This window comes from Perognathus longimembris, chromosome 4 (genome assembly GCF_023159225.1).
Source record: "Perognathus longimembris pacificus isolate PPM17 chromosome 4, ASM2315922v1, whole genome shotgun sequence".
Taxonomy (NCBI): Eukaryota; Metazoa; Chordata; class Mammalia; order Rodentia; family Heteromyidae; genus Perognathus; species Perognathus longimembris.
The window spans coordinates 68,455,666-68,478,678 of record NC_063164.1 but is presented as its reverse complement, the minus strand read 5'-3'; the positions used below and the strand labels follow the sequence as shown (position 1 = coordinate 68,478,678).

Genomic DNA, 23,013 nt, shown 5'->3' with positions numbered 1-23,013 from the left:
TTAGGCAGCCCTGTCCTGGTGGTATTTTCAATAACCACTAACCTTGCCTGGTACAGTATGGGGGTTGCAAATTGGCATGGAAATTTAAAGCAGGTTCTTGTTGGTGCACAGCACAAATTAGTTATATATGGGGACAGTAGTTTTTCATCTTCAGTTGTCTGACGCAGCTTATACAAAATAATGGTAGTTCTGTTAACTGAATACCACTCTGTAATTGCAAAAAAAAAAAGTTGCAGCTGTTTTGTTGACATTCTGAATGTTTCTACGTTAATACAATTTTTTTGTTAAAAAATATCTATTTCCCTGTAGGAAAAAAAAGTATCAGGCCACATATCTCTCAAAGGCTAAACTGCTCTTCCTATTTTGTCAACATTCTTCCTATTATTCTTTTCTGGCCTGGTGCCTATTATAATAAGAGAAACCAGAAGTTCAATAACACACTGAAAAGGGACAACTAGGATGTCATGACATAGAGGACCACTACAATAGCATTAAGAGGACCATTAGTGTCAAATTCAGTCACACTGGTATGAAGCTGTAGGGGCAAGCATGTTAGAAACTTACAAGGACAAGAGAATCTGGCTGATTTCAAAATTCTGAGTTTAGAGCAGCAACACTCATTCTAGCTCCCTCCTGCAGATGGACCTAGTACCTTTAAAGTACTGCTAGACTCCGGCAAGATTACCTGAAGCAGTGGATTAATCTTAGACTTCAGGCTGTCTTATTTCAGTGTCTGCAACTCCATGTGAGAGGCAAGGAGAGAATAATTTGGGTGTATACTGCTGAGAGCTACTACTCTGTAGCAAACATAACAAAAAGTCTTAGTACCCCTTCTCCATTTCTTCCATTTAAAAACTGTATTTCACAGTCTCTTTTGGCACTAGACGAGATCATGTTTTTGCCAACAGAATGCAAGTTAAAGTAATGTGTTCAACTTATACACATATCATTAAAAGGATACTGACTGCCTCCCATATATTTTTTCTCCTATTTCTTAAGATGTGGTCCTGACGAATCAGCTTCCATGAAGAATAGCATAAAGAAATTTCTGCATTATTAGGTAAAAGAAGAAGATATTTCCATTTTATTAGGGTAAATCTGTTTATTAGGAGATCTCTTTTTTTTTGCAGTAGCTCAATCTCACTAATACTAGCTGCAAAAGTAACAAACTGATTATTAGAACAGGAATAAAGACAATCAGAAAAAATATGTCCAGAAAGCAAGAACTGGGCTCAGAAAAGGACGTCACTAATGTATAGTCTTTCTCCTAACTCTTTTTTCAATGAGAAGCCTCATTCACTCTCCATCCACATTAAAAACAAAACAAAACCATACCACAACATTAAGCTCTGTGCCAGTGGCTTACACTTGTAATCCTAGTTGCTTCAGTGGTAAAGATTAGGAAGATCAGTTTAAGGTCATCCTGGGGAAAAAACATCTTTGAGACTCCATTCCACAATGGAAGAGCTAGACATGGCGGTACAAGTCTGTCACTTCAACTCCAGTGAAAAGTGGGAAATAGGAGGAGCTGGCTGAGTTACATGCCTGGGCAGGAAGTATAGTTACTATAGGAGGTCAGGTCTGGCCAGCACCATCATTGGCCACATGGTGAGTTGTACTATGTGACATCTTGTCTTTGTGGATGTGCCTGAACTCCTAGAGGAAGATAAGTCCCACCCCCAGGTGATGGGTGTTCCTGAATCCCTGGAGCCAGGGGTGGGCCCTTGGCCTATAGGTTACTGAACCTGTCAAGCCAAGTGCCTGGGACTGGGAGCTTCCTGCGACCCTGCCCCTGACCTGGCCAGCTGAGTCACCATTACTTCATGCCACATGTCTCTCTTCCCGTCCTGTGTGGTCTCCTGTCTCATCTCCAGTCACCATGGCGTCGCAAGTCAGCTTTCCACTGGGGCTGAATTGGCTTGTTGGCATTGTGTTTGTTCTTTCTTTCCTGTCTGGCCTGTTTCCTGACAATGTTAAGGGTATTTGCAGGCTGCAGCCTTTGTAACAACTGGCTGCCTGCAGACTGCTAATGCTCTAATAAAGATTCCAAGATTGGATCCTTCAAAATGTGGCTTCTCAGATAATTTACGCTATGGCAGAAGTAAGACCTTCTCTCAAAAATAACCAGTGCCAAAGGCAAGACATGGCTCAGCAGTAGTATCTGCCTTGCAAGCTTGTTCTTCCCCTGAGTTTAAACCCAAGTATTACTTATCCCTATTCCCCCCTCCCAACAAAAAAAACTAAAAGACAGAATATCAGCATGCACAGCTTTGTCCAATCTTTTTCCTGAAACCAAATACTAGTGACAAAAACAAAACGCATGTGAGTTATAACCATACACACAACACACAAATGGCCAATTTCACACCACTTTTTCAAATTCCAAGTGACTTAAAAGAAAATAGTCAACTCCTGAGTTTCTGAATTTAAGTAAGCCACTATAAAGAGAGAAATACTCACCACCTTTTAGCAAAGCCCATAGGATTTCCTCCTTAAGACTTAAGACTTTCAATATCATGTATTTTTTGGTTCCTAGTTTGCTTGGTCATTTCCTTTGCAGTACTGGATGGAAAATTGGCTTCAGTACTAAACCTGAAGCCTGTCCTCAAGAGGCCCAAGTGGAACAAATGGAATTAGTTGATCTAAATTTCAAGTCTCAGAAGTGATTCTTGCTTCAAATATTCAAGAAAAATAACTATCATCTCAATAGAAAACAGTGCAGACTTGGGGACAAATAAAAATAATATAGTTGTATTGATAAAAATAGAGAAAAATATAAAGCAATCAATAATCCCTTTTGCTTGTAGGTATGTGTCATAAATTTTAAAAAGCATAAATCAATCACAGACTTTAGCAACACACACACACACACACACTGCTTACAAAGTTGTTTGGCAATACATTTTTCTGAATGGAAAATCAATTCTCACATAGTTAAGAAGGACAGACTGAAGAATTAAAAGCAGCTATTTCCAGATAAATATTTGGCTGCTACGTACCTTCTAGCACCCAACACTCACTACATTTCTGAACACTGTGTGGGAGAAGCTATAAATACTTCTTGACCCTCCAGTCTTGTCTACCTCAGAAATCCCTTTTCTTTTAAAACTAGGAAAGGCAATAATATCACAGTTTTCAAAAACAGTAGTTTAAACAAATTATTTCTAATAGTCCCTAATAATCTTTCAACATCAAATAAACTTTAAATAAATAGCAACACACAAGACAGGAAAGTAGGAACTAATCTTACACTGCTTCCTGTGTTTGGGGATCCTCTGATAACCTCCCACTGAAACCTATGGTTCTCATGAACATGGAGCTGTTGTTTTAGTATCATATAATGAAAGACATACTAATGGATGCTAAGATACATCCCAGAAAACAAGGAGAAATTCTTAAACATATTTCTATGGCCCACACAGTATTAACAACTGTATTATTTATAAACATGGAGATTTGCCTTAAAACTTTCCCATTAAAGTCTTGAATTAAAGCACAGAGTTAGGCAGAGGGCATGTGGGCCTCAACTAATACAGGGTGACTTTTGAAAAAGATATCTACTACACTAGTAAGACATTAACAACCCAGCAGCTGTGGAAATCAAACTAAGTTAATAACCAGCACAGTTATCCATTTCCATCTCCAATCAGCATTTGTTGGCTGCCTTTGCTTTGCTTAACTATCTAGTTGGTATACATTAAACAATTAGACCTAGAGGATGAGGTCTGCCCAATGGGAAAGCTTCAAAACATCAGACCACTCTGAAAGCATAAAAGATGAGAATAAAATGCTGGGATGTGGTTCAATGCTAGAGCATATGTCTGATTCATACCCTAGTGCCACAGAAAGGGGACAGATAGGGGGAGGGATGAACTCAGGGTTTGGGAGCTGTTTCTAAACGTCTTTTGTTCAAGACTAGCACTCTACCACTTGAGCCACAGTTCTGCTCCTAGCTTCTTGGTGGTTAATTGAAGATATGAGTCTCACAGACTTTCCCATCCAAGCTGTCTTTAAATCACAATTCTCAGATCTCAGCCTCTGGAGTAGCTAGGCTTACAGGTGTGACTTACTGGTGCCTGGTGACTTATTTTTTATTATATTTGTCCTCCATGTTCCTGCCATCTCCAAAACCTATTTCCTACATTATTTCATCTACTTTTTATACTTTGCCCCAAACTCATAGTTGCAATCTAGCCTCTTTTTGTTCCTCGTGCTTCAAAGCAATTGAAGTATTTTTCTGGTCTACTGAAATTTTTCCCCAACTCTTCCTTTCTTAAATAGATTATAAGATCCTGAATTATCAATCCTTCCCAAAAATTTTACCTTTAAGACATTTCCAATAAATGTCTTTATTTTTACTTAAAGTTAAAAAAAAGTTTTAGATGCCCCTCAGTAGACGAATGGATCAGGAAAATGTGGTACATATACACAATGGAATTTTATGCCTCTATCAGAAAGAATGACATTGTTCCATTTGTAAGGAAAAGGAAGGACTTGGAAAAAGTTATACTAAGTGAAGTGAGCCAGACCCAAAGAAACATGGACTCTATGGTCTCCCTTATTGGGAATAATTAGTACAGGTTTAGGCAAGTCATAGCAGAGCATCACAAGGCCCAATAGCTATACCCTTATGAACACATAAGATGATGCTAAGTGAAATGAACTCCATGTTATGGAAACAATTGTTATATCACAGTTGTAACTACTTTCAACGTCCTATGTGTATCTGTAGCTTCTATTATTGATGATGTTCTTGTATCACATTCCTGTGGTTGTACCTACACTATCTTTGTAATCTTATCTGAGTATATTGGAAACCGTGTTTACTGGTATTGGAAGTAGGAAATTGAAAGGGAATACCAAATTTGAGAGACACAGGGTAAAAAAAGAGAAACAACTACAAAAGCAATACTTAGAAAAATGTTTGGTGTAAGTGAACTGAACACCTCCGGGGGGGGGGGGGGAGGGAAAGGGGGGGGAGTGAAGAGGGTATGAGGGACAAGGTAACAAACAGTACAAGAAATGTATCCAATGCCTAATGTATGAAACTGTAACCTCTCTGTACATCAGTTTGATAATAAAAATTTGGAAAAAAAACTGAACAGATACTATTCTATATTAGATTCTTTTGAAGTAGTAAAGGAGTTACCCATCTGGGGAAATAACACTGAAAAGTGCTACTCAAAGAGGAAAACAAAACAGAAAATGGTAATTTTTCAAAAGCCTTTTCAGAGGAAAATGTAGAATGGATATTATACAATAGAGCACATATGACTTCTAGTTTAAATAAGGGTTTGCCAAGCATTAGTGTACTTTAGGAGGAAGAAATTTTTCATCATACCTGGACCTAGAGTCTACTGAAAAGATTACTTAAGAAGTTGCTTTTGAAGAAATGTACTCATCATCTGACTTAAATAATTGTAAAGCCTCTGTAAATCACTTTCACAATAAATTTGAATTAACAAATAAAAAAAAGTTTTAGAAAAGTACTATGACAAGAACAAAAATCTGTAGTTTTACTACTGAAATATGATGAGGTAATACTTTGAATTTTCCCATCTTCTGTGTGTACTTTGTTTTACATTTAGAGCATGTTATTTGTAAACTTTTTATTCTCTTAGCTATAATAATATAAGCACTTCTTCACATTACTAAAATCTCCTTATAAACATAGTTTATTACAATTACATAATATTGCATCATATAGATGCATTATGCATTTACCCTTATTTTGTTAATATGAATAATGTTGAATTGATAATAGTCTACAATTTGAATTCTTTTCCTAGGCTATATTCCCAGATTCTTAGGCCCAAGCATAAGAAGGTTGTGAAGCCTCTTGATCGCATGTCATATTCTGCATTTTTTTAAAAAATGTATGTATAAACACACACACACACACACACACACACACACACACACACACACACACACACTCACCAGTCTACCTACTTATTAGTTCAATGTGAAGTGCAGGCTCATAACCTTGTCTCCATCAATGGAATGATTGGGGATCTAGGGGTTCACATTTTAACGTGTTACTTTTATTTGAAGTAAATATAGCATCTCAGTAGCTTTCTGGTTTTACTAATGAACATACATATGTAAATATTTATGACATTTTTATAAACATGGCTAACTTGTGGAGCAAGGAACTTCCATCCCTAAATAACAAAGACTGTGATAGTCCTACTTCTTCCAGTCTTTTTCTGCAAAGTCTGAAGCAATGGCTCTCAAATATGGAAGGTCAGAATCTCCCCAGAAAGGATTTAAAGATCCACTTATGCTCCAGAAACTCAAACTCAGTGACTCAATAGAGGTTCCATAACCCACCTTTCCTAAAAATTCCACAGCATTGTATTAGGATGCTAAAGTACCAGAGAAGACCACTGGACTGAGATTACCTTTGGAGATACCATATCCATCGGCTGAGCTCTTGGCTGCTGCATAGAACATAGGGCATGTAAAGGTGAGTCTTATTTTGTTCCACAGCTCTGACCTCACATCCATGAAGCATCTTATTCATCCAGTGAGATCTCCTTCTCCATGGTGACACAACATTGCTCATAGCTGTTAGTCTCATCTCTAAGAATACTCTTGTTTTATATGAAAAGGAAGCAGTCTAAATACTGCTATAACTGTCATTTATATGCCCAGCACTTGGCAGAAGTGTTTATGCAGGAACAAGGACTAGCACCTGCTGTGAATTTCCAACATGGCATTTCTTCCAACTCAAAGTCAAGCACCTGTGTCCTATGAACCAGAGACGTGTGTGTGTGTGTGTGTGTGTGTGTGTGTGTGTGTGTGTTTAGTGACTTTAGATGATGGTTACAAAAATAAGAAGCTCCAGAAAACTCTTCAGCCCTGAATTCTACTCCTATCTCCAACCTTATCCAGTGTTAAGCTAAGCACCAAACTGGAAGAGCCTGGGGCTCATTTGGCTAATTTGTCCACTTGACATGGTTGTTGGTTGTAACCTCAACTCAGTCTCAGATTTGGGTTAGCTAACCCTCCAACAGGGAAAAATATGGGGAGAGAAGGATGGAGGCTCTCATATGATCCCACTGGTAGGTTGTACTAGCAGAAAAACAACCCAGTGTAATCACTCGACTAAGCATTGCTTAAAATGACATCCTACCTCCAGACTCATCGCTCACTGATGGTCATGAGTTGAGCTATTATAAATCATCAGCACAAAATCTCTGCAAGACTTGTTCCTGATATTGTTCCTTTTCCTCTCAGGTGCTGAACGTGGCCATCCAATGCCACCATAGAGACCATTCTGGGAGAAGAGATGGATGGAAGACTCAAGCACTGACAATCAGCACTCACAAAACTGCTAGGTCAGGTGGCATGAGGAAACTGACATCCAAGACAAAGTTTCGAATGGGCCATGCAATGCAGTTTTCCAGCAAGGAAAGTAAGGGATCATCCCTCAAAATTGGATAAAGTAAGAATCCCAATGAGTTATTTTATCTTTCCTGCAAATAACCTCTACAATGATTCTGCACAACCATGCCAACCACCTTGGGCTCTTGGTACAAACTAATTGACAATGATGGATAGAGTATGTGAACTTTGAAAATTAAAACTTTATATGGCAATGAATATTCTTTATGGTACACGATTACAGCTCTGGGGGTGCTTCGACCTCTGGGCTTGGCTGAATGCAGAGAAGCAAAGTGAACACTGTTTCACTCTGCTCATCTCTCTCCAGGGGCTATTTTGCCTGACTTTGGATTGTTTCTTCCATACACATCATCCTCAAGGAAAAAAAAACCTTAAGAAAGAAAAGCCTAGATGTTATTCAACACAATAAAGCTGTGATGACACATCCCAAAGCAAAGAATTTTGTTGGTGCTTTGAACTAAGTGGAATAAAAATGCCTTATGAAATGTACCAAACTTGGAGTCTGGAATTAACAAAGCAGGACACATACCCAAAAGTGTCTTCACAAGGTCACACGTTCACACCTCAGCACAAGCTGTGTCACAGCAAATCACCATGCTAGCACTTTGTCCCTCTCCACTTTTTCATTTTTCTAAATTTAGTGCCATTACAAATGCTGCTAACTCAGATAACTTAGTACCTATGCGCAGGGAGAGTGAATCACAGATTCAATGAGACCCACTAATGTAAAAGCCTTCCCTTTCTATTTCCAGGTCTAATGACAATGTCTCAGTCAATATGTGTCAAAATCTGTTGCTCATTCCTGAGAATTTACACATCTAGATAAATTTGCATCAAACGGTTCTTTATGTATAGGAAGTACACTTCTCTTGTTTTAAATACAGTCTATTTTTATTATACTGATTGTACAAAGGTGGTTCATTGTAACATTTCCATACATTCATATAATTTGATCATATATCACCTTCTCTATTATATACGCTTATGTCTCCTCCCCAGTTTTTATGACTTTTAATGGTTTCATTACACCATTTTGAAATCATAATTCCACAAATTCATATTATACATTTGTTTTATTACCAAATAATGTTATCAACCTAACTACACGTCTTTTAAGTTTTGAAGAAGAGCATCCCATGTTAAAACAATCTACAAAACACAGTTAATTGAAATCTTGTTGGTGGTGGTGGTGGTCATGGGGCTTGAACTCTGGGCCTGGGCACTGTCTGTGAGCTCTTCAGCTCAAGGCTAGCGCTCTACCACTTGAGCCACAGTGCCACTTCCAGTTTTCTGGTGGTTAATTCCTGCCTGGATTGGCTTTGAACTTCGATCCTCAGATCTCAGCCTCCTAAATACATAGGATTACAAGCATGAGCCATCGGCACCTGGCTTAACTGAAATCTTAATGGGAGTTGTTGCAATTGTTCACCTGTAAATTAACATTTCTGTCACACAGGACAACAGTAGCAAAGAGACAGATAAACCCAGGGACACAAGTTCCTCTGCTTCTCCCTCTAAATGTCCCACTCACTGTTCACATTCACCTAGCTCTCTACCCTGCTGAGCCCTCCAGGCCCTAACTGCCCCTCATTTTACCAAATGCACCCGTTTTTCCTATGTTTCCTACTTCCTAAAGAATCTAAATACATTTTCTACCTCACTAAGAGGTGGGTAACACACTGAGAAAAATGTGGGATGCCACCTTGAAAATTTAGACCTTCTCTGGGCTCTTAATATTGCTGGGACCAGCTTGCACTGCTATAAAAAAAATAGCATGCACTAGATGGCTTTAAAAAAAAAATTAGAGGGCCTGGGAATGTGGCTTAGTGGTAGAGTGCTTGCCTAGCATGCATGAAGCCCTGGGTTCAATTCCTCAGTATCGTATACACAGAAAAGGCTAGAAGTTGAGCTGTGGCTCAAGTACTAGAGTGTTGGACTTGAGCAAAAGAAGCTCAGGAACAGTGCCCAGGCCTGTCTTCAAGCCCCAGGGCTGGAAACAACAACAACTAGACTTGCAGGATGAAATCTCTTGGTACAATTAATACTAACACACACACACGCACGCACACACACACACACACACGACATAAAAGTAAAATGGGCTCTATTTGGTATTTGGGGCCAGTACCAGTGAGAAGGGCTAGAGCAGTTGGATAGGGTAAATGAGGGTAAATATGATTAATGTATTTGTGTGCCTACATAAAAACCAAACACTATCAAGTGTTGAAACTGTCCTAAGAAGGAAAAAGAGAAGAAGATGAAAAGAAGATTTAAAGGGTGAGGTTGGTTGCAGTATAATTGTACCTTTTATGGAACTGTTGGAATGAATCCTGCCTCCTTATATAACAAATATGTTAATAAAATTCTTTAAAACACACACACACACACACACACACACAGCACAAGACACAGAAATATTTTTTTCTCTCATTTCTGGATATGGGGAGACCAATATGAAGGTGCCAGCTTATTCAGTGTGTGGTGAGAAACTGCTTCCTGGCTGGCAAAGTTCACCTAGCTTAATATGTCCTCATATGGCATGGAGAGGAGAGTATCAAAGGGCACTGACCCAGAGATCCACCATCATGACCTAATTGCCTTCCTAAGGCTCAAGCTCTAGATGTCATCACACTGAACAGTACCACTTCGAGGTCTTAAGTTTTCAGGAAGATACAAACATTCAGAAGAACTTTCCAGCATTCTACCCACACCTATTTTCATGTTTTTCCTGAGTCCACCAATTCGCCAGTCTCAGGAATCTACCCATCTCACTTCTTTTGGCATTAACAAATTATCTTGCTCTCTACTTCACAGGAAGTGAACAGAAGAATTGATTTCCTGTCCTACCTTTAAATTATACTTCTTGTGCCCATGTGCTCTCTTGAGTACACTTTTGAAACAGGGTTTCCTAGGTAGCCCATGCAGGCCTCAAACTCACCATCTTCCAGCCTCAGGCTTCTAAATGCTGGGATAATAGGTATGTCCCACTACACCCAACTCTTAAATTTCAATCTACATGGACCTGTCTTCTGGCTGTGACCCTTAACACATAAACATGCTGATGGCAGTCTCCCTTCATTCCTTGGTCTTGCTTTTTTCTAGACACTAACCTATTATTTCTATGTTCTTTGCAGCCAACATCCAAACATTGTATCTGCCATCCAGTCTTCATTCTTCCACGTTCACTGTTCACAGTCTGGCCTTTATTACCATCTCTAATATCAACCATTCTTGTGAAAGTCACCAATGACCCCTATTACTATTATCCTCCAATAGAGCCTCCAAGGACACTCTGCCCTCCTTTTTGCTAGAAACTCTCCTGTCTCTTGATGCTTAAGACAGAGCTCACCCTGGTTTTTCTTCTACCTCAAAGTCATTCTTTCTCAGTTTCTTCTCTCTATAAGTTCTTTATGCTCAAGCTATGCCTCAAATATTCCAGAGTTCCACCTCCCATCTTCTGAAGTTCCATCAATAAACACATACAATTAAATATAAAATCTGGAGCTCCAGAATCACCTATTCCATAGCCTTCAAAACCATTCCATTGCCTTCAAAATCAAGTCACCATTTGTATAACAGAATGGTACCACCCACTCAGTTGTCTTATTTGGAAATATGAGGTCATCACTTATTCCTTCCTTCTCCCTCACCATTGAGTCTCATATTTGTTATTATTCTCCTTAACATTTTGTGAGTTGTTTAAGTGATGGGGATTGAACTCAGGGCTTCATGCTTGCTAAGCAAGCACTCTACCATTTAAGCCACACCCCCATTTTCTTGCTTTTCAGTTTTGTTTTTGTTAAAATATCAGGTTTTTGCCCAGGCCAGCCTTGGACTATGATTCAACTACCTCTTCCTATGTCTGGCTTTTGAGACAGGGTCGCAGGACAGGACTGTGTGATACCATTGGCTCCTTAATAGCCACCACTGGGCCTGCTACACAAAAAGTGATCAAAAATGAACCACATAGAGGTTTTTACTTTTTGTGGGTTTTTTCTGTTTTCCCCTTTTGTTGCTATTTTTATGTCTGTACCTTTTGTCTTGTATGTAAATTTATCTGATTTGGGAAGGGGAAGGGACAAAGGTGGGACAAAGGGTGAACTCATTCAATAGTGATACTTACCAGACACTATGTTGGAAATGAACTATGCTGGAAATGAACTTTACAACTTGTGGGGAAGGAGGGAAAAAACTGGGAAAAAAGTGAGGAAAGGGGGTGACACTGTTCAAAAGGAAATGTACTCATTACCTGACTTGTGTAACTGTAACCCTCTGTACACCACCATTACAATAAAAATGAAATATATATATATATATAAAGAGAGAGGGAGAGAATCACATGGTTGCAAAATGAGAATTAGAGGCAGCTAACCAGTGAGAGTGAGCAGGGTTTTAAAAGGAGACAGTTACAGAGCACGAACATGATAAAAGAAACGTCTATACAAGTATGAAAACTATGAAGAATGAATTCTATTAAAAAGTGGTTTTATAAGTGGGTCAAAGGGGTAAGAGATAAATAGAAAGAGTGAATTTGTACTATATTCATATGTGGAAATACCACAATGAAATCCCTTTATATAATTAAGAAAAATTAATTATTTAAAAGGTATTCTGGTTGGGAGGTTGTGATTTATGTATCTATATAAAATAACATTATCTAGCAAAATAAATATGCTAAGAATAACTTATGCAATGAAAATTACACCAAAAATCTTTCAACAACAATCACATATCTAGTGTTATTTATCTTTAAATTTTTGATTATGTCAGAACCTATTTGCAATAAGGCTCAGATTGCCTCCAACATATCACTGTCAAACTAGCAGTCATCAAGACTCTTCAGGAAGATGGCTTGGACTCTCAACATCCTTTCTAACTCAGAGTTCAGCTCTAGATCAGCCCTAGGACCTTCAGAAATCCAATTTAACTTTTATTAATCAATAACAATGAGTGAAAATGTGAAAACCCGATGACTGGGGCCTCACTGGGGTTGGTTCGCTGTCAAGCTGTCTGTCCATAGATCTTCTTATGCTGTTCCCTAACAAGGCAACAGGGAGGTGGGTTTTACTCTCACCTGGCCTGAACACAGGCAGTGGTACAGATGACCTAGTACTGTTACCTCTTACAATTTTATGCACTTGGTTCTGAGTTGGGAGTGGCTGTTAGGTACCAAATTCTAAAAACTGTATCAAATGGCATGTTGATAACTGAAAATGCCTCTTGGCACTTGAATGCAGGGCTTCTGAAAGCTCTCAATCCTCTCATCTTTCCTTTTTTTTTCTGGTTTACAAACTAATACATACACATACACACATGCACACACACACACACACACACACACACACACATCTTTCTGTACAGGGAGTTCAAAGGTGATGCTGGAAGAGAATATTCTAGTGATCTATACATCCTTCTGTGATCATAGTTACCTAATTTGCCTCCTACCAGGGCAGAATCAAAGAGAAGAACTTTAGGAGCAGATCTCAAGAAGCAGAAATGAAGGAGACAAAAAAAGAGATAGGGAAGAAGAAAGAGTCAAGGATGACTACATCACTGATTTACTATCTTATTGCAGACTTCTGATCAAGAATGAAATTAGCCTCTGTAGGACAATGGTGTGGGGCACTTAACCACCAACACATCTGCCCCACAGGCCGAGAGGAAGTAGACTGCCCTACATATGAGGACAGTCTGGGCAGAGCAAACTCCCAAGAGAACCCAGAGGGCCAGGAGGTTAAGGTAAGTTGGCTTCACACACAGGCCTTGTCCATCATTGCTGCACATAAAACCCAAAGTGAGCTGAGGAGAGGCGGCCTGAGGCCCAACACACTATGTCTAGCTAGGTGTGAGTCTAAGAGTCTGTGCATTGTGGCAAACTATCTTCACTGTTTGTTAAAAGCCCATTTCTCTTCAATTTATCCCATTTCTTGGGGATTTTAATTAATACATGGTGCACCATTTTCTTCTTGCTTTATTAGTTTATCTTTTGATAATGAAGAATGAAATGTAAGGACAACTGTAGCTTCGGGAGCTTGTTAGTAAATGACTATGTGAGAGAAAATAAATATAATAACCATTGGCAGGAAAAACTAAGTAGATACCTACTCTGGAGGGCTTTTTCTTACCAACATAAAGATCTGGCTTTTTCTGTAAACAGCATGGTTGCTCCATGTGTGGTTACAACTGCTCTTAAAATAAATGAATGCAAAGCAGCCCTTTGGGAAATAGATTTTAATTTCCAGGAAAGCGATAACCAGGCTACAGTGTTAAAGCCGCTGTACTTAGTCCTAAATTTACTCCAACTGGGACCCATTCTGTCACCGTGAGAAAAGTTGGTGGTAGGAACAGTTAACTGAGCATTTCACACCTTTGGACTGACTTCTCTTCCTCCATGTCTAGATCAAGCTATGTTACTAAACAACTTTGGAAAACATTCTGCTTCCTAAATTGCAAATGGTTTTGCAAGTCATGCAAACAGAAACCTTGGTGCTGTCAAGTGACATGTTCATCAGCTTCCCAATTCAGTAATGACTGTTTTCCTCACACCCACTGTCAGAGCAGAAATAGTGGAGCTCACACGGTTCTCAACTTTGATACCTTTTTCATTGTGAGAAGAACAACAAGAACTCATCTTGAACAAGGTCAGGGGCAGAGATCATGAGCTAGATTTTAGCATCATTTTACTATCAAGGCTTTCCTCCAAAGCTTTCCTCTTATTTGAAAACACATGTCTGATCACTAACTATGTCTAGAAGCACTCTTGGAGACAAAGAAATTTGTAGATCCTATTGATGTTTGACCCAGGAAGCCCAGACCTACTTTCAGTGACAAGAAATAGGAGCTTTGAGGCCCAAGAGAGATGATCTTCATGGTAGCTGGTAAAAGCTGAGTCAGACTAGAAGGTGCACAAGACAAAAATAAGAAAACAAGCAAAAAAAAAAAAAAAACTGGGCCCTGGTAGCTCACATCTGTAATCCTAGCTACTGAGGAAGCTAACATCTGAGGATTGCAAGGGCTGGAATATGGCCTAGTGGCAAGAGTGGCTGTGGCTCAAGTGGCAGAGTGCTAGCCTTGAGCAAACAAGCCAGGGACTGTGCTCAGGCCCTGAGTGCAAGCCCAGGACTGGCAAAAAATAAAAAATAAAAATAAATCATTTGGGCTAGGAATATGACCTAGTGGTAAAGTGCTCACCTCGTATACATGAAGCCCTGGGTTCGATTCCTCAGCACCACATGTATCAAAAAAAGCTGGAAGTGGAGCTGTGGCTCAAGAGGTAGAGTGCTAGCCTTGAGCAAAAAGAAGCCAGGGACAGTGCTCAGGCCTTGAGTCCACACCCCAGGACTGGCAACAAAAACAAAAAAACAAAACAAACATCTGAGGATTGCAGTTCCCAAATCAGCTTGGGCAGGAAAGTCCCTGAAATTCTTATCTCCAATTAACCACCAGAAAACCAGAAGTGGCACCAGAAGTTGCTCAAATGATAAAGGATTATCCCTGAGAGGAAAAGCTCAGGAACAGTGCCCAGGCCCTGAGTTCAAGCCCCACAATCAACATTAAAAAAAAACAACAACAACAAACCCACAGCAGTGAAAAATCTGCAGCCCAGGAAAAGTAACTGCATGAGGGACTAGGTAAGGAATCAGAAATGGAGGCTGGCTCCAGAAGCTCCTTCCTGCACAAAGAGGCATATGCTGGGACTACTTTTACAGGTGAAATGAATGCATTTGGTGAAAATCTGTCTAATACACAAAACACTCTGGTACAGTAAGTTAAATTTCACTCTACGAACTGGAAGGGAACAGGACACCTTTGAGACTCCTCAAGCAACTGCTTGCCTTGCCTACATTTAGCTGTGTCATTTAGGCCAGGATCCCCCACCCACAGATTCAACCTTTCAAATTCCTCCATCATTGTGCCCAAGTGAAAAAAGAAAACAAAATTAGATCTTGTTGAGTATCAAGGAGGACTCCAGAGGAATTGGATCAAATAAGAATTTAGATAAATTTGCAGAATAACTTTGGATTTTGCTTTCCAAAATTGATACACACCAAGTCCTATCATTACCAGCCCACTATTTGGCAAGCCTGAATACCAAAGTAGCTAACACTCTCCTTAGACACACACCAGAAATGTGACTGGATCCTTTGTGTGACAAAAGTGAACATGCAACACTCTCACAGGCAGTGACAAGAAACCTCAGGCCAAGGTTGTTGTAAGGTCAAAATGAGAAAACATCACAGCTGAACTAGCTAAGTGTATGATCATGGATCATAGTTGTTCATTCATGTGCTCAGCAAAAAAGGAAAATACACTATATTTAGTCAGCATTAGCAAAAAGTAAGGCACTAACTTTATATACAAATGATGCCAAGCACAACACCACTAGCAGGAATCCTATGTTCAAGTCTGTGTTCCATTGAGAAGTCTATGGAACCTGGCAACCCTACCTGGCAGAATCACCCACCAGTGTCTGAAAGTGCTATCATTGGCTCAGGAGAGAAAGAACATTTTTCTTTGAACCAGTTGACTTCAATATTTACTCCAGCTTCCCAAATTGTTTTGATTCTACCAAATTGTTGGAGAGCAAACCTCACAAAGAAATCCAGACAGTTCAAAGTCTGCAAAGGAAACATTTGCTGTTATTTAGGTGGTTGGAGCAGGTTCCTACAAAGAAGAAAGACTTCTGTCATCTGTTTCATGATTGCTGTTCTAATATAATTTTACATACTGACTCCAGCCACAGTGGTCCTACAGATATTTCCTTGGGTCCAAGGAAGGCATTGGCAGTGATAGATGCCGAAGGACTTGCCTCTCCCCTCTTTTCCCAATCTCTTTTATGTATCTAAAGATGGAATATGAAGGGCTGACTCCCACCTTATTCCCCCAGGTCAAGTGCAACACCAGGTGAGTGCTTACCTGCTTGTCCACAGGCAGGCCACTTCCACCTGGGCTTAGCCAAAAGTCTCCATCACCGCAGGAGGGACATTACACTCTGGACCCAACTGAAAGTACCATTCCTAGCCCCCAGAGTAACTACAGCCTGCTTTTTATTCCTTTGTTTCCTTGTTAAGACCCACATAAGCCTGACCAAAAACAGTCCCTCACACAATCTCTATATCCACAGGAAGGTCCATGCCCCTCACTGGTCCCTAGCCTGTTGAGAATGGAGTCCAATCTATTCCTTTTCCGTTCTTCCTCCATTGTCCAAACAGATACTAGTCTGGCATTTAAAATTCCACTTGCTTCACAGGCACCTCAACACCACTGGCCAGCACAAGAGATGGTCAAGCAATTCAATCCAGTATTGGTTTCTTTTACTCATCTGTTGAACAAAGATCAAATACAATGGTCAGGCTTAACTTCTCCCATGTGTTCATTGAGCTGTGAGTGTCAAGACCCTCAGAGACTGCTCAGACAGCCAAGATTAATGGAGCAAGGGCCCCCAAGATGCACTGCGACTTGGAAGCTCAGAGTAGAGACCTCAGAGGCCCCGAGTGTTAATGCTAGATCAGCCTAAGACTTGCCAAGTGACCTTACATAATCCTTTTGGCTCTCCATTGTTTCCATTTACAAACTAGAAAATGTGAGGAGTGGAAAATAAATAGCAGTATCCACTACCGCCCCAAGGGTTTCTACCGTTCTTTCCAACCTTAGTGCTGGGTAATGCTGATATTCCTTTCTAAGACTAAAGAATATGAAAACCACAAACTTTTATTTTAATGTTCCATTGCTTGTGTCTTCTCTTTTAAAAGACTAAAATCCAAACATCTTGCCCAGGAAGCTAAAGAAAAGGAGGGAGAGATAAAGTCTTAGAAAACATCATCACAAACAGGCCTGGGAAAACAGCAAGAAAAGCTGTGGTTTTCACACTGGCAGCTACTACCTGTAGGTACTCAAAGAAAAAAATAACAAAGACTTCATCCCTAGAGATGAGATATTCCAATGATTTACTGTTAAAAATAATAAATAAGATGTTTACACCTTGTAATGGGTTGAATGATGTCTTCATCCCCACTCTCCTTGTACATACATACACACACACACACACACACACACACACACATACACGGGGTGGGGAAGGGCTTCAAATTTCTGGAAACTCTAAATGTGATCTCATTTGAAAAAAAAAATGGGTCCCTATGAATGTAATTACATTCCAGATATCAAAGTGAGGTCATCTTGGATCCCTTGGCTGAATCCTAAATGGAATGACAGTGTCCTTAGGAGAGAAACCAGAAGACAGGAGACACAGGGAAGATGGTGTGAAGACAAAAACTGGAATGATGGAGGCACCTGCAAGAAGTAACAGAGTTTAACAGCTACTAGAAATTGGAAGGGCAAGGAATAGACTCTCCCTTGCAACCTTCTGAAGGAGTCTTTCACACTGGTGACAGACTTCTGGTCTCTGGAAGTAAGACAAAATAAATGTGTACTGTTTACATCACCAAGTTTGTGACTCATTTGTTACAGCAGTATCAGGTAACTAATATATCATTTATCCACGATCAAATTTCTGTTGGCCCCTCGATACTACACAAAACCATAATTCATGGTGAGGGTGTAGCTCCAGAGTAAACAGTATGGGTGAATAATTATAATAATTATAATTATTATAATAATATGATCATTGAAATTAGTTGAAAGTTTCATGTTTAGAAAATAGATAAAACAATTTATGGATTGAATTACACTACCTAAAACCCCTGATATCACTGTAATTGATTTTAGTACTCTGGATGTTGTATATATGTGCAATGAAACTAAGGGAAAGGGAATACCAAAATCGAGAGGCGAAGGATAAAAAGACAAACCAATACGACAGCAATACTTACAAAACTATATGATGTAAACCAACTGTACACCTCATGGGGGGGGAAGATGGAGGCGAGAGGGGAAAAATGTGGGAGGAGGTAACAAATTTGATAAGAAATGTACTCACTGAGGCTGGGAATATGGCCTAGTGGCAAGAGTGCTTGCCTCCTATACATGAAGCCCTGGGTTCAATTCCCCAGCACCACATGTACAGAAAACGGCCAGAAGTGGTGCTGTGGCTCAAGTGGTAGAGTGCTAGCCTTGAGCAAAAAAAAGCCAGGGACGGTGCTCAGGCCTTCAGTTCAAGCCCCAAGACTGGCAAAAAAAAAAAAAAAAAAAAGAAATGTACTCACTGTCTTAAGTATGAAACTGCAACCCTTCTGTACATCACTTTAACAATAAAGAAATGAAAAAAAATTAAAATAACATAAAAAGAAAAAAAAGTAAACAGTAAAGTGTGTGCTTCCCAGCCACTCCCATACCAAAAAGATTCTGACTTTCATTACTGCTATTTCTATGTAGGCACATGGATGATGCAATTAACACATTTGACCCAAAGATCCCCAAGTCTGTCTTCTAGAAATGGATGTTTACTAAGTAAAACTGGGAAGTAGGTGATGAGTAAACACATAGTCTGAGGTCCCCAAACCTGGTTTTGCATCTTAACTCTGCCATATGTGATCTGTATGGACTTAAACAAGTTCCCTAAACATCTTGTAGCCTTCACTGTCTTATTTGTAACTGGGAATAGAAAAGCTGTTGGAATTGTCATCAGGTTCCGATTGTTGACCTGAGAGTGACAGGGACTATATAGAAATACACAGCGTCTGTCATCCTTGCTCTCAGTAAACAGTCTGTCCAGAAGAATCAGTGATGGACATGGCTAAGAATGGACTGCCTACGCCAAATGTAGACCATCAGGATGCTGGGACCAGAACACATCCCAATCTCTTTTTACAGCTGGCCTCTCTCTTGATTTCCCGTCATGTCTATGGGAATCAGCACACGAATGGACAGGCAGAAAGACAAGCTTTCTGCTGGACAAATAAAAAAGTAGCAAACCCTCCCACTAAATTGGAAAGCTTTCTCTGCAAGTTCAGTAAGCCTCACTGCAATAAAAGCACAAAGGTTCCTTCTGCTTCTCTGTTGCCTCCATGCCAATGCAAGAAACTCTCACCCAAAGCAGAGCTCCAAATTTATTTGAAGTGTTATTCTTGCAGCTTTATCCTGGAGATAAATGCTGCCACCAGCTACTTGGTGTGAGGAAGCAGGAAGGAAGAGGGCATTTTAATTAATGACTCTCATAATCAATCACTGCAAGGTCTACGCCTTGCCTCCACTAGATGGCGGTAACGTGTTCCTGCCCACTTCTGCTCCTAGAAAGGCGCTCACTTTAGGCGACTGGTGCCAGTTCCTTTTTGGTTTTCTGCCCTGTCTCACTGAATTCAATCCTATCTCTTGACATCTTCCAGAAAATCTTCAAAATTTCCTGTCAGTTGCCTTTGTCGATGTTGCTACTTCTGTTATGGATTCCTTTTTCTCTCTACCTTTAGGGGAAATCTTTTCAATGACATAGTGGAGAGAGAAAGGAAGAAAGATCTGTGCCTTTCCAACAGCAGGATAGAATTGCATCTTTTTTTTAATCCACTAGTAAAAATATAGTTATAAATGGGGGTAAAAAAGTCCCAGTCTGGGGCTGGGAATATGGCCTAGTGGTAAAGTGCTCGCCTTGTATACATGAAGCCCTGGGTTCAATTCCTCGGCACCATATGTATAGAAAAAAAGCTGGAAGTGGCTCTGTGGCTCAAGAGGTAGAGTGCTAGCCTTGAGCAAAAAGAAGCCAGGGACAGTGCTCAGGCCCTGAGGCCACGCCCCAGGACTAGCAACAAAAGCAAAACAAATCAAAAAGTCCCAGTCTGCTCTCTGTACTGAATTGAAATGTGCAGGGTGGGACCTAAGTATGCCATGTCTTCCAGCTCCTTAGAGAGACTGATGCACAGTCAGAGCTGAGCACCTCTGTGTTCAACTTCTTCTTAGCATAATTAAGGCAGCTGGTAGTGTATAACATAAATCATTAGCAGCCACTTCATTTTGTTTAGGTACCAGGCTATGCCACCCTAAAAGCGAATTAAAAATTACTAACACAACCCCAGGACAAAACTAGTACTTTGCAATCTACACCCTCTTTTAGGGTATGCTGTTAAATAAAACTCTTGGCAAGGAGTGTTTAGCTAAGATTCTAGTCCCATATTCATTTCTTCCTTTATACCCTCCATAATAACACTTCCTACCCACTTACCTCACAAAACTGTTCACTGAAGGAATTCAACAGCAATATGAAAAGCCAGGCACCAGTGGCTCACATTTGTAATCCTCGCTATTCAGGAGGCTGAGATCTAAAAACCACAATTTGAAGCCAGCTCAGAGAGAAAATAAAGTCTGTGAGACTCTTATCTCCAATAAATTACTCAGAAAAAGCCAGAAGTTGAGCTGTGGCTCAAGTGGTAGAGTTCCAGGCCTTGTGCACACAAAAGGTGAGGGACAGCACCCAAGCCCTGAGTTCAAGCCCCAAGACCAGCAAAAGAGGGAGAAAAACAAGAACAACAATATGGAGAAAACTTCATATTGACTAAAACAGGCAATTTAAGCATTATATCAAATCAATGGATGGTCATTCCTGTGGCTTTCGTTCAGGAGATTTTAAGAAGAATATTATCCTTTCACTGAACCCTTTCTCCCAAGCCTCTGTTCCATTGATCCCACATCTTCAACGATGGTGTCCACTAACTCCAGACATAGTGTCATCAACCACCGAGTCATCCAACCAGGGAAACCTGAGAAGCCAGAAGGCATCGTGACTTCTCCAACTTCCACTGCATCAGTTCTCCCACAAATCTCTGACCACAGAATTCTCTCAGCAACAGCATGCTGCACCTACTTCCTCCTCCCAGCCGGCACCCACTCCTGGTCCTGTGGCAGGAGCCTGGGTTGGGCTGAGACTGCAGCAGGGGCTGGTGCCTGGGCCCCCGAAAGGAGGAAGTGCCGAGAGGTGCTGGGTCCCTGAGCTAGCACAAAGAGGCTCCTTCATGATCACTGCCCAGCTCCCTGTCACAGGCTCTGCTCTCTCATCTACAAGCACTCCTAAAGAACAGCAAGAGCTAAGGCTTCCTTGTGTTTACTGTGTACCAAGTACTAATTTGAAGCACTTTTTCACACCATACCCCGCTGAACTTGCTCTTCAACTTAGGAGATACCATCAAGATTTTCATTTTGTGCGTTAAGAATCTGGGCTAGCCAAGGGCAGTCAGTAACAGCAGTCAGGATTCACACCCTCTATTTGGGCTCAGAGCACATGATCTTAGTCCCAACAAATTGTGCCTGGCTCAGGGCCCAGTGTTAAGTAGAGGAGGAAGGAGATGACAGTAGGAATAAGCTAAGAGTCAGATCCTGAATTCTTGCCCTCCTTTGGGTTATACTCAAGTAATATGGGAGATGAGACATGAGGGTAAACTGAAACAAAGAACATGGTCAAGGAAATGACCACTTAGTTAATAAATTGGTCCTGGGGAAAGCAAGATTATTTTGGAGGATGGAGCTGACATCTAGTTGGCATTCAGGCTAGGAGTTTAGGAGGAGTAGATCTGGTAGACTTGTTGAATGGAATGTAGGCAATGTAAAGAGTCACTGGGTGCTCACAAGTGAGGTGGGATGAATACAAAGCTACCACAGAGATATGTGTCACACTGTTTCTAGCCAAGTACAGTGGTATATGCGTGTAGTCCCAATTACTCCAGAGACTGAAGGAGGAAGATCATTTGATCCCAGGAAATTGGCTTCTATCATCCTGCCGGTAGTCCGTGGCAACCCAAAGCCTTCACATACAGTGCTGCACTGCAAGCAGGGCTGCACCCAACCCAGCCTTCACTTCAGTCATGACTGTTATGCCAAGTCACGAAACAACCACCAAGAAGGCCACTGAGACTCAGACGTTCCGAAATGCAAAAGCAAGGCAAGGCTTTATTCAAGCAAGCTGCAACTCGGGCCTCGTCCTACCCACCCATACAGCGGAGGTTAGGAGGAAGCCTTGAGCTGCAATTACACAGGGCTTATAAAGGCAAAAAAAAAAAAAAAAAAGTTACAGCCAACCGGTGTTCAAGCAAGACAAAAAAACAAAGTTGCAGCAATCAGGTGTTCAAGCAAGCAAGACCCAGACACGAGTACAAATCTGATTGGCTCAGGGCTCAAGGCATTCTAGGGGTGGTTAGAGTTAAGCATTCCCAGCGGTTAAAGTTCTCGACCGGCTGGGCCCTAATAAGCTTGTCCTGGGTCTGCTCACAGGGCCTGCTTATCTCAGGTTCACTTGGTAAAGTGGGGTTCGCGTGGTAAAGTAGGGCCTGACTTCAAAGTCTGGCACTTCATTTCCCCCTTTTTTCTTTGGTACCTTGGGAGCCAATCATGGCTCCATTCTGTCCATTTCAATGGCTTGCATGTCTAGGGGATGATATAAAGATAAGGCATGGGCCAATAGGGCCCAAAGTAGTAACCAAAAACAACTCTGGTCCCTTGGTTTTGAAGGGGGGCTGATGGGTGGAGATCATCCATCTTCTGTAGCTTCTTCAGGATGACTGAGGGGCGTTGACCTTACCTGGCCAGAAACCTATAGCCTTAGTCTACTTTACCAAGGGACTGCAAGATTACTTCAAACTGGAAATTAACTTTCAGCTATACAGACTTACCATTAGCTGTATAGTGTTTAGGATACAAATGTCAGCAACAAAACAATACATGGAC

At 40.7% G+C, this 23,013-nt stretch overlaps 1 protein-coding gene across 2 annotated transcripts in view; it reads right to left on the bottom strand.

The window, feature by feature from the left end:
* The window catches only part of Cacnb4 (calcium voltage-gated channel auxiliary subunit beta 4), a 276,637-nt gene that overhangs the window by 164,065 nt on the left and 89,559 nt on the right, over positions 1–23,013 (bottom strand). The gene's annotated exons all lie outside the window — the stretch shown is intronic.